We start from the raw sequence: 14,241 nt of genomic DNA, 5'->3' as shown, positions 1-14,241 counted from the left end.
GTCCCCTAGGGACCCCTTCCTATTTGCAACTCCATTACCACCCTCTTGAAGAGGGCTGTAAATTGTGAGTCTTTTGCAAGTGTTTTAACTCCTAAACACTTAGGTCCTTATTTACAACAAAACAGTGGTGCAAGCCATTTGGCTGAGCCACACTGTATTAATTTGGAAGCAAATGTATGCATCATATCTACAACAATATTACGTATCCCTCTGCTCTCACCTGAACTGGTGCAAAATTGATTGTAATGCGTTGACGCAGGCACCTTTGCACCATGGTGCAAGGGTGCCTACATCGCGTGGATGATTGTATTTGTGCACGAAGGGGTACTTTCCTGCACAAAATCAATCACTTTGCCACTGGATTCAAGCAAGCCGGGCTGAAGAAGGCTGAAATGCCAGAAACCGGTCCTCGGCAGCTTGTTTCCGGTCCACGGAAGGCATGGCTTGGCAGTTCGGGCTGGACTGTTCCCATGAGGCAGAGGGTCAGACTGATTTGCATATGGCGATGTCTGAACTGGGGTGGCAGAGTGGACTAAAGAACAGCGATGGATTAAACCCAGATCAGTTGACTGGGGGTGAGTGCTTGTATTGTCAACGCTCCGTCCATCATTTCCTTTGGTTTTTCTTTGTTCGCCATAAGTTGGCAGGGTATGCTCAGACGTGAGTCCCTTGCTCACTTTGCCACTGGATTCAAGCAAGCCGGGCTGAAGATGGCTGGAATACCAGAAACCGGTCCTCGGAAGCTTGTTTCCGGTCCAGGGAAGGCATGGCTTGGCAGTTCGGTCTGGACTGTTCCCATGAGGCACAGGGTCAGACTGATTTGCATATAGCCATGTCTGAACTGGGGTGGCAGAGTGGGCTAAAGAACGGTGATGGATTAAACCCAGATCTTTTGACTGGGTGTGAGTGTTTGATTGATTCAGATGCTCCATCCATCACCACCCCCTTTTGTACCGCGGGTATGTATTACACAGCGCTACCATGTTAAATCTTTCCCTTCACTGCCTGTGGTCTCACACCATGTCTGTGTCTGCTTGCACTATCTTTGTCTCAGCTTGAACCATGTCACACTCTCTCTGCACCATATTTTCTGTGACTGCACCATCTGTCCCTCTGCCTGCAGCCCTACACCATCTATCCTCTGTGTGTACCATGTCTGTGTCTGCTTGCACTATCTGTCTCTCTGCCTGCAGCCCTGCACCATCTATCCTCTGTGTGTACCATGTCTGTGTCTGCTTGCACTATCTGTGTCTGTGCTTCAACCATCTCACCCTCTCTCTGCAACATCTTTTCTGTGACTGCAGCATCTGTCCCTCTGCCTGCAGCCCTGCATCATCTATCCTCTGATTGTACCAGCTTAGTCTCTGCCTGCATTATCTCATTTTTTGTCTACACCAACCCTCTCCCACTGCCACCACCCTCTCATGTGCATCTGCACACGCCTATTAAGATATGCCTGCTGGTGTGTATTACACAGCACTACCGTGTTAAATCTTTTCCTTCTCTGCCTGTAGTCTTACACCCCCTGCGTGTACAATTCTATCACTGTCTTCACTATTTCACTATTTAAATCTGCAAATATATTTCTTTAACTTACACAGATACTCAGTGTCATCCTAGTCAAAAATGTTAAACCATACATTTAACCAAAACACATATACCACAGAAAATCGTTTAAGAGACAGAACACAGCCCATGAATATGAGCACTGCATTGCAATGCAGAAACCAAACTCATTTCCAAAATACATTTCCAATATAAACCATTAGTTCTTTGCCAGCATTACATCCAAACATGAGACACAATACAGGAAGAAAAAGGCACAATATGCTTGTAAATCTTCCCAAGAGTGTACACAACACTCTATCTAAATTAGGTGGGTCATTGCAAAGAGGAGGTCTAAAAAACAGAGAGTATTATTAAGAAAGCAGAGGAGGGAGTATAAAATGAAAGTGGAACATTAGGGGACAGTAAAAACAACCACAACAGAGGGAACACAAGAAACTATTTAAAAAAAATAGCAGTCTCAAGAAAGACAAGAAAATATAAGGAAAGAGTGGAAATTTCAGAGAACAAAGGACAGTATAAGCAGAGAGAGGTAGACTGTGAGAAGAGACAGTGGAGATTATAGAAAAAGGTGCAAATATAATTCTTTAATTTACACAGACACTCAGTGTGATCCTGGACAAAAAGTTTAAAATCATATATTTTACCAAAACACATTTACCACACGAAAAAGTTTAAGAGACAGAACACAGCCTATGTATTTCAGCACTACAATACAGTGCAGACATCTGAGTCATTTTCAAAATACATTTCCAGTTTGCTGCATTACTTTTTGCCAGCATTACATCCAAACATAAGACACAATATTTTGAAGAAAGAAGACAGTATAAGCATAGAGAGGTAGACTGTGAAGAGAGACAGGGGAGATTATACAAAAAAGGTGCAAATATAATTCTTTAATTTACACAGACACTCAGTGTGATCCTGGACAAAAAGTTTAAAACTAAACTTTTTACCAAAACACATTTACCACACGAAAAGGTTTAAGAGACAGAACACAACCTATCTATTTCAGAACTACAATACAGTGCAGAAACCTGAGTCATTTTCAAAATACATTTCCAATTTGCAGCTTTACGTTTTTGCCAGCATTACATCCAAACATGAGACACAATATCAGAATAAAGAAGACAGTATAAGCAGCAAGAGATACACTGTGAAGAGAGACAGGGGAGATTATAGAAAAATGTGCAAATATAATTCTATAATTTACACAGACACTCAGTGTGATCCTGGACAAAAAAGTTTAAAACCATACATTTTACCAAAACACATTTAACACACTAAAAGGATTAAGAGACTACATTACAGTGCAGAAACCTGAGTCATTTTCAAAATACATTTCCAATTTGCAGCATTATTTTTTTCCCAGCATTACATCCAAACATGAGACTCACACTGTGACCTTAGACACATAACAGAAATCCTTGCAATACAGTCAAATGATTACTACAGTGAAAGGGGGGAAGGAGGGGACCTTGCTAGTAGTGATGTATAAACAGAGCAAGGGTGAGGGAGAGAGAAAGAGAGAGACAATGAGAGTGACAAAATTAACAAAAGGAAGTAAATCAGAAGGAGAGAAGGAGTTAGAAAACAAGAGTGAAGGAAAGGGATAATGACAGTGAGGAAAAAGATATGAGGGTAAGGAAAGGAGAGTGAGAGAAAAAAAGACATATTAAGAAAAAGGAAAAAGGTGTAAGTAACACAGAAGGATTTATAGAGAAACTAAAGAAGGAAAAAGAACAGTATTGGAGAGAAAGGAAGATAGTGAGGGAGAGTGAAAGAGCGGGAGAGTGAGTAACTTCCACATTGCAACTCATATTTAATATTAACTTAAAATGCTCAACATATATCCCTCACAAATTAATAACTCACCCATAAAAATGATTTTGAAGATTTAGAACAGTGTCATCACACACCAGATTTTCCTAAGCAGAATCTCTGAAATGTACCTCAGACACTGCAACCACAAATGGCCCTGATTCCCTCTCATTTTTCACACATATCTCTATACATGACCAATTAAATTTCTTCCCACACAAATTCAAAACCAAACTAACATTTTTATTGGTTGTACATTTCAACACTTTCAAACTCACATATTGTTCAACCTTCCCCCACTGCTCTCTCTGCCTGTTAACATGGTAACTCTCCTAGACCACCTAACTGAACTCAAAAGGTGAAAAGTTCATCTCTTAATGTTGCAAACCAAAGCAGCAAGTGAGTTTGATTTCTCAATATTCCAGCTTATCCTGTGCAATGTTCTTTTCAATGACATTCTCTAAACCAATAGTATTATTCCTTTTAAAAAACAGTAGTATGCACCCTAGTTTTCAATGTTAAATTATCAGAAACCACCAATCATTTCTTGTTATTCAAGTGCACTGAATCTCAACCACATTTTTTTCTAAACTCCAAGTTTTCAAACTGCCATTTCATTTCCAGAGACCATCTGAGTACAACCAGATCTGCCTTCAAGATGCTTAGAGTGTGGATTGTAGGACATAGCTATATTTTCTGGAGTGAAAGGTATGCAGCAAATAGATGCTTTCTCAACCTTGATTTACCAAATGTGGATATTATGTGGATTGGTAAGAGAGGATTAAGATGTCACCAATTGATGCCATCGGTAAAATCCTTTATGCATATCCCACACCCTGACCTCATAATTGTGCACAGTGGTGGAAATGACCTAGGCACTTTGACTGGGGTAGGTCTGGAAATGCTTTTAAAGGACACCTTTGGGCAATTGATGTAACTTTTTCCACAAACTGCCTTGGCATATTCTAATATATTTGTAAACAAATTAATACTTAGTTCCCCAGAGTTAAAGAAAAGGAGGAGGTGTAAAGAGATGGAGACGGGACAGAGGCAGGGAACACAGTGTTCCCTTGTTGGAACTAGGGGACCTCACACACCCAGGAACCTAGGTGTCATGCTTCATCATTGGTCTCCTGCTCCTTGTTGTAAATAATTTTGTCCACCCTAAGCGTGGAAGGGTATACTCAGATGTGAGTCCCTTGCTCATTGCACCATCAGGATTCAAGCAATCCGGCCGAAGACGGCTGAAATGCCAGAAACCGGTCCCCGGAAGCTTGTTTCCTTCCCAGTGTAAGAATTGGCTTTTGTAGTCTGGTCTGCCCTGTTCCCATGATGCACTGGGCCAGGGACAGACTAATTTGCATACAGCCAGGTTCTGAAACTGGGATGGTGCAATGAGCTAAATAACGGTGTTGGATCTAGCCCTGATCTCTTGACTGGGTGAGAGTACTCTGCTTAATTCAGAGACTCTGTCCATCACCACCCCTTGTTGTAAATAATTTATGTTCTTTTCAATGACATTCTCTAAACCAATAGTATTATTCCTTTTAAAAAACAGTAGTATGCACCCTAGTTTTCAATGTTAAATTATCAGAAACCACCAATCATTTCTTGTTATTCAAGTGCACTGAATCTCAACCACATTTTTTTCTAAACTCCAAGTTTTCAAACTGCCATTTCATTTCCAGAGACCATCTGAGTACAACCAGATCTGCCTTCAAGATGCTTAGAGTGAGGATTGTAGGACATAGCTATATTTTCTGGAGTGAAAGGTATGCAGCAAATAGATGCTTTCTCAACCTTGATTTACCAAATGTGGATATTATGTGGATTGGTAAGAGAGGATTAAGATGTCACCAATTGATGCCATCGGTAAAATCCTTTATGCATATCCCACACCCTGACCTCATAATTGTGCACAGTGGTGGAAATGACCTAGGCACTTTGACTGGGGTAGGTCTGGAAATGCTTTTAAAGGACACCTTTGGGCAATTGATGTCACTTTTTCCACAAACTGCCTTGGTATATTCTAATATATTTGTAAACAAATAAATACTTAGTTCCCCGGAGTTAAAGAAAAGGAGGAGGTGTAAAGAGATGGAGACGGGACAGAGGCAGGGAACACAGTGTTCCCTTGTTGGAACTAGGGGACCTCACACACCCAGGAACCTAGGTGTCATGCTTCATCATTGGTCTCCTGCTCCTCGTCAGACTGGCGCTGCAATGTCTGACGGGCACCGTAGGCGCTCTTTGTTGGAGATCTTCTGTTCCAGCCAATTTGTGCGTGCGTGTGAGGGGTCTGGTTTAAGTGTAGTCGTGAGGGATAGGTGAGGTTTAAAAGAAGGTGAGTCAGTCCACAATTAACTTTATTTGGGGTGGCTGGCTCCCTTATTAAAAGGGGTGGGAGGGGAGAAAGGAACTGTTTAGATTACAGTGAACTTGCTCAACCCAACACAGTGAAATAAACAATAAAGATTTATAAAGATTTTTAATACAACCTCATTGGGTCAATCAGGGAGCAAGCCAGCAGGTCTTGCTCTAGAGGGGAACCTAGAGGAGACAGGTAGAAGGACCTCACGGTTGGTTTGCCGTTTCAGGCCCCGGGGGGATTTGCCTGGCGCCCTTAGTGTTGTTACCGGCACGCGGACGGTTACTGATTTTCTTGACCGTTCCGTCTCCTAACACCCGTGCGGGGCCGGCGATCCTCACGGCCCTTTTGCGCTTTCAACAAGGGGCTCGCCTGCGTCAAGGGCTGACTCATGGGCCCGAGAGGAGGACTGAATTGGTTCTCTTTTGGTCCTCCATCCATTTACTTACTGTCCTCGAATTAGGCAGGGGGTCCCTACACATACATGGTCTTTTAATGCTACCCTGCTTGAGATGAACATACCCGGTTGGGTGCCTGTATGTGTTTCTCTCTTACAGGTGTCCCACCACACGAACTGCCCCACAGGAACAGACTGCGGGGCCCACTAGGGTTGTTCTTAGGGTAAGCACTTATCCAGTCATCGACGTATGCTATGTTGAACCTCTTCTCTTTTTAGTTTTCGTTTTTTCTTTTGGTTTGTCTGCATTGTCTTTACAGTGCCAGCCTCCAGTCACACTTCCTGTAACCTCATGAGTGGTCCCATTACAAACGAGTGTGCCCACTATTGTGTGATTGAAGCGCTACCCTGTAAATTGATGCTGTATGGCGTATGGAGTATTTGTTTGGAACCTAGTTATTGAAGGAATATGTAACCGAAAAAGTTAAATTACATTCCTTCTACCTGTCTCCTCTAGGACATTTTTTACCTACCCTGAAGGTGAAAAAAAAGTTAACGCCCCACTAGTCCCATGCAAAATATGTGACACTGTTTTATCAAGGGGTAATGCCAATAAAAAATATTCTTTTGGCACAGCAAGCATGGAACGCCATGTTAAAAACCTGCATCCTAACAATTTGCAAGAGCAGTTGTCAGAAGATCAGAGGAGGAGCAGGGCTCTGCTCCAAGCACTTCAAGGGCACAACCACCACCAACACCATCAAGTATGATTCCTTCTTTGCAGCCAGAATTCAGAAACTTAATGGTTCGCTGCATACATTGCAACCAATTGATTTCTTATGGACAACAGTCCATAGAAACAATTCTTCAACAGGAGCCGCAAAATGCCCCTAATAATTTTTTTTTAAGTTCTTTGTTCCTGTTGAACACTTGTTTCGTTTACAAAGTTAATTTTTTCTCCTTTTTTGAAGCAAAAAAAAAAACAGTTATTTTCAGAACTACCTCTACTGGTCAAAAAAAAGAACTATATTTGTATGTTTGTATGTTTTAGTTTGTCATAGTGAATGTCTAGCTCATAAATGAATGAATGAATATGAAAGTGCAAAACTATAAGGATGTGGTACAGCATATATCTATAGGGTGTTTACCTTTAGTATAATGTAGTACTTCCAGAACACTTAAATGTAACATATCTATATAAATATGTTACAACTCTATGCTTCAATTTGCACAATTAGTGAAAGTGCGCGGATGAATTTATATGTATTAAGGGCAGTTTTATAATCCCCTTGTGTCTCTTTTTTTGCCAAAGTGAACGCACCGTCCTCGTACAGGTGCATGCACCGTGCGCGCACCTTGCGATTTTTTCAATAAAAAAAAAGTTTTTTTGGGCCTTCGGGTTCGTTCAGGGACCCCCTGAGAAGGCCTAGGGGGTCAGGGGGTCTCTACCATGACCCCTTTTCGTGTTTTCCACTTTTCTTTTAGGCTCTCTTGTGCCTCAGTTCTCCCGAGAGACAAGATGGCGGCCAACACTTCCTGATTTGGATAGTTTGGAATGTTGAGAAACGACTGACAGCCAATCACAATTTCGCTGGTGCACGCCAGGGTCCATGTACGCGTGCGCGTACGATGCGAGGCTCTAGATATATACATTTTTTTAAAATTGATTTTCTCAACAACTACTGGACGGATTTATACCATTTAAAGAAAAGGGCGATCTGCAAATCACACTCTACCATTTTGCCAAATTTCATGTAATTCCATTCAGCCGTTCGGGCTGTAGCCGTGTCTAATTTTCCTACGAAAAATTGCATGGGGAAAATATGTTTTGGGACCCCCCTTATTTCTCAGCCCTCACTTGACGAATCCCCCCAAAACTTTCAGGGAAGGACCGGGCCAGCTTCTTTGAGAAATTCGCGAAGATTCGTCAACCGTCGCCAAAGTTATTCCCAATAGAATGTTGTGGATTTCCTATGGAAACTAGGTCCTAACTATAACTACCTACTGGCGACCACCAGTAGGTAATATATATATATATATATTCACTGTCTGTATACACTGAGTGTATCTAAGGTTATATTAGAGTCTGAAGAGGTTTATCGTATTAGCACGAGAATGATGTCAAATGAGATGTCATCAGTGATGTCATCAGTGATGTCATTTGAGATGTCATCAGTGATGTCATCAGTGATGTCACTGACCATGTCATGAATGATGTAATATGTGACATCATCAGCAGTGGATTGCGGGTGCGCGATATATAGTTAGTGCAACTAACTATATATGGAATTTCAATGGTTTTGTGTGAGTAAAATAAGGTTTTTTAAATGCTAATTCCTAACTATATATGGTCTATAACCTATGGTTTTTTCAGTGAATTTTCAAGGTTTTGTAAATGCTAATTCCTAACTATATATGGTCTATAACCTATGGTTTTTTCAGTGAATTTCAATGGTTTTTTAATAGCAAATATCATAAGCTGTCGAATGTCAAGTACGTGGTAAGTGAAAACATTTTCGTGTTTATGCACACTGATCTGCTTTGAATGGTGCCCCCCCCCCTCATTTCTATTAGGAGTACTCTCTCTTTGCAGATAGTGAAAGGTAGTTAACGCAGGCCTTTGCCCCCGTTGTAATCCGTCGTGCCTGCTTCTCTCTCCATTTGATTGATTGTTATCCAAGTATTTACTGTTTTAGAATTAGTTCTCTTTGGTTCATTCTCTATTTACAAACAAACACAGAGTCGCAATACTCTGTTTAGTCTTTGCAGATAACGAAAAATCGTGTAAAAAAAAAAAGAAAAGGAATCGAGCAAAATCAGTAGGCCACTAATGGGATCTCTTTTTGACCTCGCTAAAATAGAAACATTAGGAACAACCCCTCATGACAAATACAAAACTAGTGAGATGAACTGAACTCCACACAATGATGGCTGCAAAACAGCTCGGCTCCGCCACCCACCCCGCCCAAAATAACGATAAAGAGCGGCTGCCATGATTGGTTGCGGAATGGCCACGACGGAGCTACGAAATGATGCTGCTCTCATGCTAACCCCAGCTTCAGTCTGAAACATCCAGAAACACTGTAGACTACCAATTCGATCAGTTCCGGTAGCGCCCCAATGTAACCCGGTAGAGAAGAACTAGCCCTCCCCTCTTTGACTGATGGTTCTTGTTGCCTGTCCCTTCTGTTCTCATTTAACAGAACTATTTAGCCTGCTGAAAGGGGTTGTGTTCCGACCGCTGGTTGGTGAAGACATTTTGACTATATTCTGGACCTGCGTTGTCGCGTAATGCGTCATATGACGCGCCGCGTTAGCGCATCCGGAAGTCATCCGGGGCGCGCAGCGCGTAACGTAAGCATAACAAGTCATGTGACTTGTTAATAAAACTTTTCATTGGTTCATTTTACTTTTCTTATTGTAATGATGAAAGGCTTGGTCATATGACCTAAAAATTACGCTTTTCATTACTTCCGAACATTATTTTTTTCTTAAATATATGTTATAATGTTCCAGGCTAATGTACTTTCCCGGAAATTTTACAACTGTCCTGCAAGTAAAATATATTCTTTTTTCGAGAAAAAGAGCGTTTCTTCGTCCCATGATGGAGCCGTTGAGCAAAAGAGGGTCGACCTGCTGTCTTAGTCGCCGATACGCCTGAATATGAGATTCTTATCGATCACTTTATGTTGCAGGAATAGAAAACACAACAGCCCTTGACCATTTATCTTTACTGCGTTCCTTCGTATTATACCTTTTACCCTTCATGTAATTGGTCTGCTTTATTTCACTTGCCTTTTAATGATTCTAAAACAGTGACTATTATTACAAACTTTACCACTACCATGTTTTCTTTTAAAAACCTTTATTGTGAAAATTTCATTATACAAATACGAGCCTATAACCACGTGGGCCGGCCACGGAGCAAACTGTAATCGTATGTGATGAGTAGACATTTACACTGTAGAGGAACGTAACGGGCGGGCCATTAGGTTGCAAGAACTAAGGTGTCTAACAGTTACGGAATCGGTGGACGTACATTTTATAATTAAAATACGACAGGGCCAGTTACAATAAAATTATCTAGATATACATTTGCGGGCAAGTACCATGGGTGACGTTAATTCGAACTTTCAACAGTACAGTAATCAATAACACATCAGAACTTAATATCAATAGGGATGTCGAAATATTCAATCAATTCTGGTCCCCGCACGCCATGTGCTTCAAAACTGCATAGGTATCTCGTGATTTCAAGGTTCTGCAACCAGTACACAACAAGGAGTTACGAGTCCCATTTATTCCGGCGCCATTTTGGGCGAGGACGGGCAGGTCCAGGATATAGTCAAAATGTCTCTACCAACCATCGACTATGATGATGTTCATATGCTGTATTTATTAGAGTAACACTCATCTGTCCACATGAAATTAATTTGCCACAATCTAAACATGTCATTTTAATCTTTCCAAAGTTCTTCTAAATATTTGGGACCGTTTCCCTTGCCTCTGAAGCTCTCAGTGCCACTTCTTTGATGAATGTACTAGCAGGTCAGGGGTTCTCCTCCAAATCTCTCTTTTATGCAGCACTATAATTAATTGGTGCCACCTCTCCATATGACGATGCATGGTATAGTTACCACAACTATATTTTTTTTCGGTTCCTCTGGAGAGTTCATCGTGGCAGATGAAGCGTGTAACGTACCGGGCATTTACCTTTTTTTGCATGTACAGGAAAGGAAAAAAAAATCGAGCGTCCGAGTTCTAAGGTGTCCCAGGGCCATTTTAGTGGAGGACATGATACAGCGATAATGCCCTGGATAAGGACACTTCCTTCGGGCACCCCACGCCGTCTTTCGGCGCAGCATTGTAGGATGGCCACACCAGTGCGGCAACTTGCTAGACACCACCTCGGTGCCATCCGGATCTCGGCGCCCCACTGCAGATGAACTGCCTCCACATGGAGAAGCGGGAGAGGCTCGTTTGCGCCGCCTCCCCCCCCCCCCCTTCGGGCACCCCACGCCGACTTTCGGCGCAGCATTGTAGGATGGCCACACCAGTGCGGCAACTTGCTGGACACCACCTCGGTGCCAACCGAATCTCAGCGCCTTGTGTTGTCTTCCATTCCGAAAATATTGTTGGCAGCATTTTGAAAGGAAAGATAAACAGCCGTTTGTGGCCCTCACTACACCGTTCTCCTAGTGAGTCTCACATTGTTACATTTAGGAAGAATGTTGAAGAGTAGTATGTTGAAAATCTGAAGCCATTGTTATACAAACTCTCAACCAGCCTTGGATGGAAAAATCCTGAAGAATGTACAAACTGAAAACCAGTTTTTGTCTGTATAGCATCAGCAGCAACGCTTGAGTCAGCTTTGTGTGAAGCCGCCATTTTGATTCAATCAATAGCGTCCCCCTGCACACATTCAGGGACCTGGTCGTGTCTTCAGGTCAAACGGATTGTGGGACAAGATGCACAAAGGAAAAGGAAAAAAGTTCCGCCGGACCCCGGGAGGTGGCCGCCTATGTCATGGGCGATCTTAGGCCACACCAGGGCAATAGTGAAGCTGCAGCAGGTGCAAATAAGCTTCAGACAGTGTTACACGCGCTGCTCAGAACTCTCAACTATGACACCACCTCGGTGCCATCCGGATCTTGGCGCCTTGTGCTGGTTCCGGCCTATTCACACATCGGTCCGCTACTGACGCCACCTCACAGGCCAACGGGGCACCCCACGCCGACTTTCGGCGCAGCATTGTAGGATGGCCACACCAGTGCGGCAAATTGCTGGACACCACCTCGGTGCCATCCAGATCTCGGCGCGTTGTGCTGCCTTCGGCCTATTCGCCACAAGTGCGCACGCAACTCAGCTGCATAGCGAGTGAAACACCAAGGGGCGCCCCACTGCAGCCGAGGAACCTCCATCTTGGGGGCGACGCACAGCATCACATTGCTTTCCAATGCAGTCAGATCCTCAAACAGCCCCCACTGACTGACGCGAACTCACAGGCCAACGGGGCGCCCCACGCCGACTTTCGGCGCAGCATTGTAGGATGGCCACACCAGTGCGGCAACTTGCTGGACACCACCTCGGTGCCATCCGGATCTTGGCGCGTTGTGCTGCCTTTGGCCCCATTCGCACATCAGTCCGCTACTGACGCCATCTCACAGGCTAATGGGGCGCCCCACGCCGACTTTCAGCATTGTAGGATGACCACACCAGTACAGCAACTTGCTAGACATCACCTCGGTGCCATCCGGATCTCGGCGCCCCACTGCAGATGAAGTGCCTCTCAACTATGAAACCACCACTGTGACATCCGGATCTTGGCGCGTTGTGCTGCCTTCGGCCTATTCGCACATCGGTCCGCTACTGACGCCATCTCACAGGCTAATGGGGCGACCCACGCCGAGTTTCAGCATTGTAGGATGACCACACCAGTACAGCAACTTGCTAGACATCACCTCGGTGCCATCCGAATCTTGGCATCTCAACGCCTAGTGGTATCTTCCATACAGAAAATATTGTTACGCTACCTTTGGCCCCATTCGCACATCAGTCCGCAACTTAGACATCACCTCGGTGCCATCCGGATCTTGGCATCTCAGCGCCTTGTGGTGTCAGTCAGAAAATATTGTTGCGCTGCCTTTGGCCCCATTCGCACATCAGTCCGCTACTGACACCATCTCACAGGCCAACAGGGCGCCCCACGCCGACTTTCAGCATTGTAGGATGGCCACACCAGTGCGGCAACTTACTAGACACCACCTCGGTGCCATCCGGATCTTGGCGCGTTGTGCTGCCTTCGGCCTATTCGCACATCGGTCCGCTACTGACGCAAACACACAGGCCAACGGGGCGCCCCACGCCGACTTTCAACATTGTAGGATGGCCACACCAGTGCTGCAACTTGCTGGACACCACCTCGGTGCCATCCGGATCTTGGCGCGCTGTGTTGCCTTCGGCCTATTCGCACATCGGTCCGCTACTGACGCCGCCTCACGTGCCAACGTATTTTCTCCGCATTTTATACCCTATGCCGCATAACAGGTCATGTGACTTGTTTATAAAACTTTTCATTGGTTCATTTTACTTTTGGTTTCCTAATGATGGAAGGCTTGATCATATGACCTAAAAACAACACTTTTCATTGGATGAAAACTTTTTTTTTTTTCCAAACGATGAAAGCCCCACCTTGTTTCTGGATGTTTCAGACTGAAGCTGGCGTCAGCATGAGAGCACCACCATCTCGTAGCTCCGTCGTGGTCATTCCGCGAGCAATCATGGCAGCCGCTCCCCACCAGAAGCCTGCAGGAGTCGGGGCCCCCAAAACTTTTGATGAATTCTCAAGGCAGAGGGGACGCTTTCGAGAATGGGGTCCAAGACCTAGCAGACAAGCGTCCGATTTCCAAGGTGTCCCAGGGCCATTTCAGTGGACCAGGCCCAAAAAGGAAAGAGCCTGCCGCCATTTTGAGAGTCCTGTGACAGCCGCCTATCGCTGCACCGCAAGAGTGGGCGCAACTCAGCTGAATTGCGGCTTTTGACACAGTGGACCAAAAACGGACGGAATGGCAACTGAAACGGTAAAGGGGCGCCCCACTACAACAGATGATACTCCACCTGGAGAGGCCCGTTCACGCCGCCTCCCCCGGGGCGCCCCACGCCGTTATTCGGAGCAGCATTGTAGGATACCAAAACCAGTGCGGCAACTTACTGGACATCACCTTGGTGCCATCGTTCTACTGCCTTGGAACTATTCGCACAACAGTTTGCTACTGAAGACCCACCCCCCGCGACGCCCCACGCCGTTATTTGCTGGGTGGCAACTTACTAGACATCACTTTCGTGTCATCTAGATTTCAGCGCGTTCTGCTGCCTTGGAACTATTCGCACAACAGTTTGCTACTGATGACCCACCCCCCGCGACGCCCCACGCCGGAAATCTGGACGTTGTGCTGCGTTGGGACTATTCGCACAGCCGACCGCTACTTCGTTGTTTTTCCCTAAAAATGTTTATATGTTATTACTATTTTTGTTTTCTTGTATATATTTATAAATTATTAAAGTTTTATAATCTTACTACTTTGTCGGA

Source organism: Lissotriton helveticus, chromosome 4_1 (assembly GCF_964261635.1).
Source record: "Lissotriton helveticus chromosome 4_1, aLisHel1.1, whole genome shotgun sequence".
Classification (NCBI taxonomy): Eukaryota; Metazoa; Chordata; class Amphibia; order Caudata; family Salamandridae; genus Lissotriton; species Lissotriton helveticus.
This window is presented reverse-complemented; position numbering follows the sequence as displayed.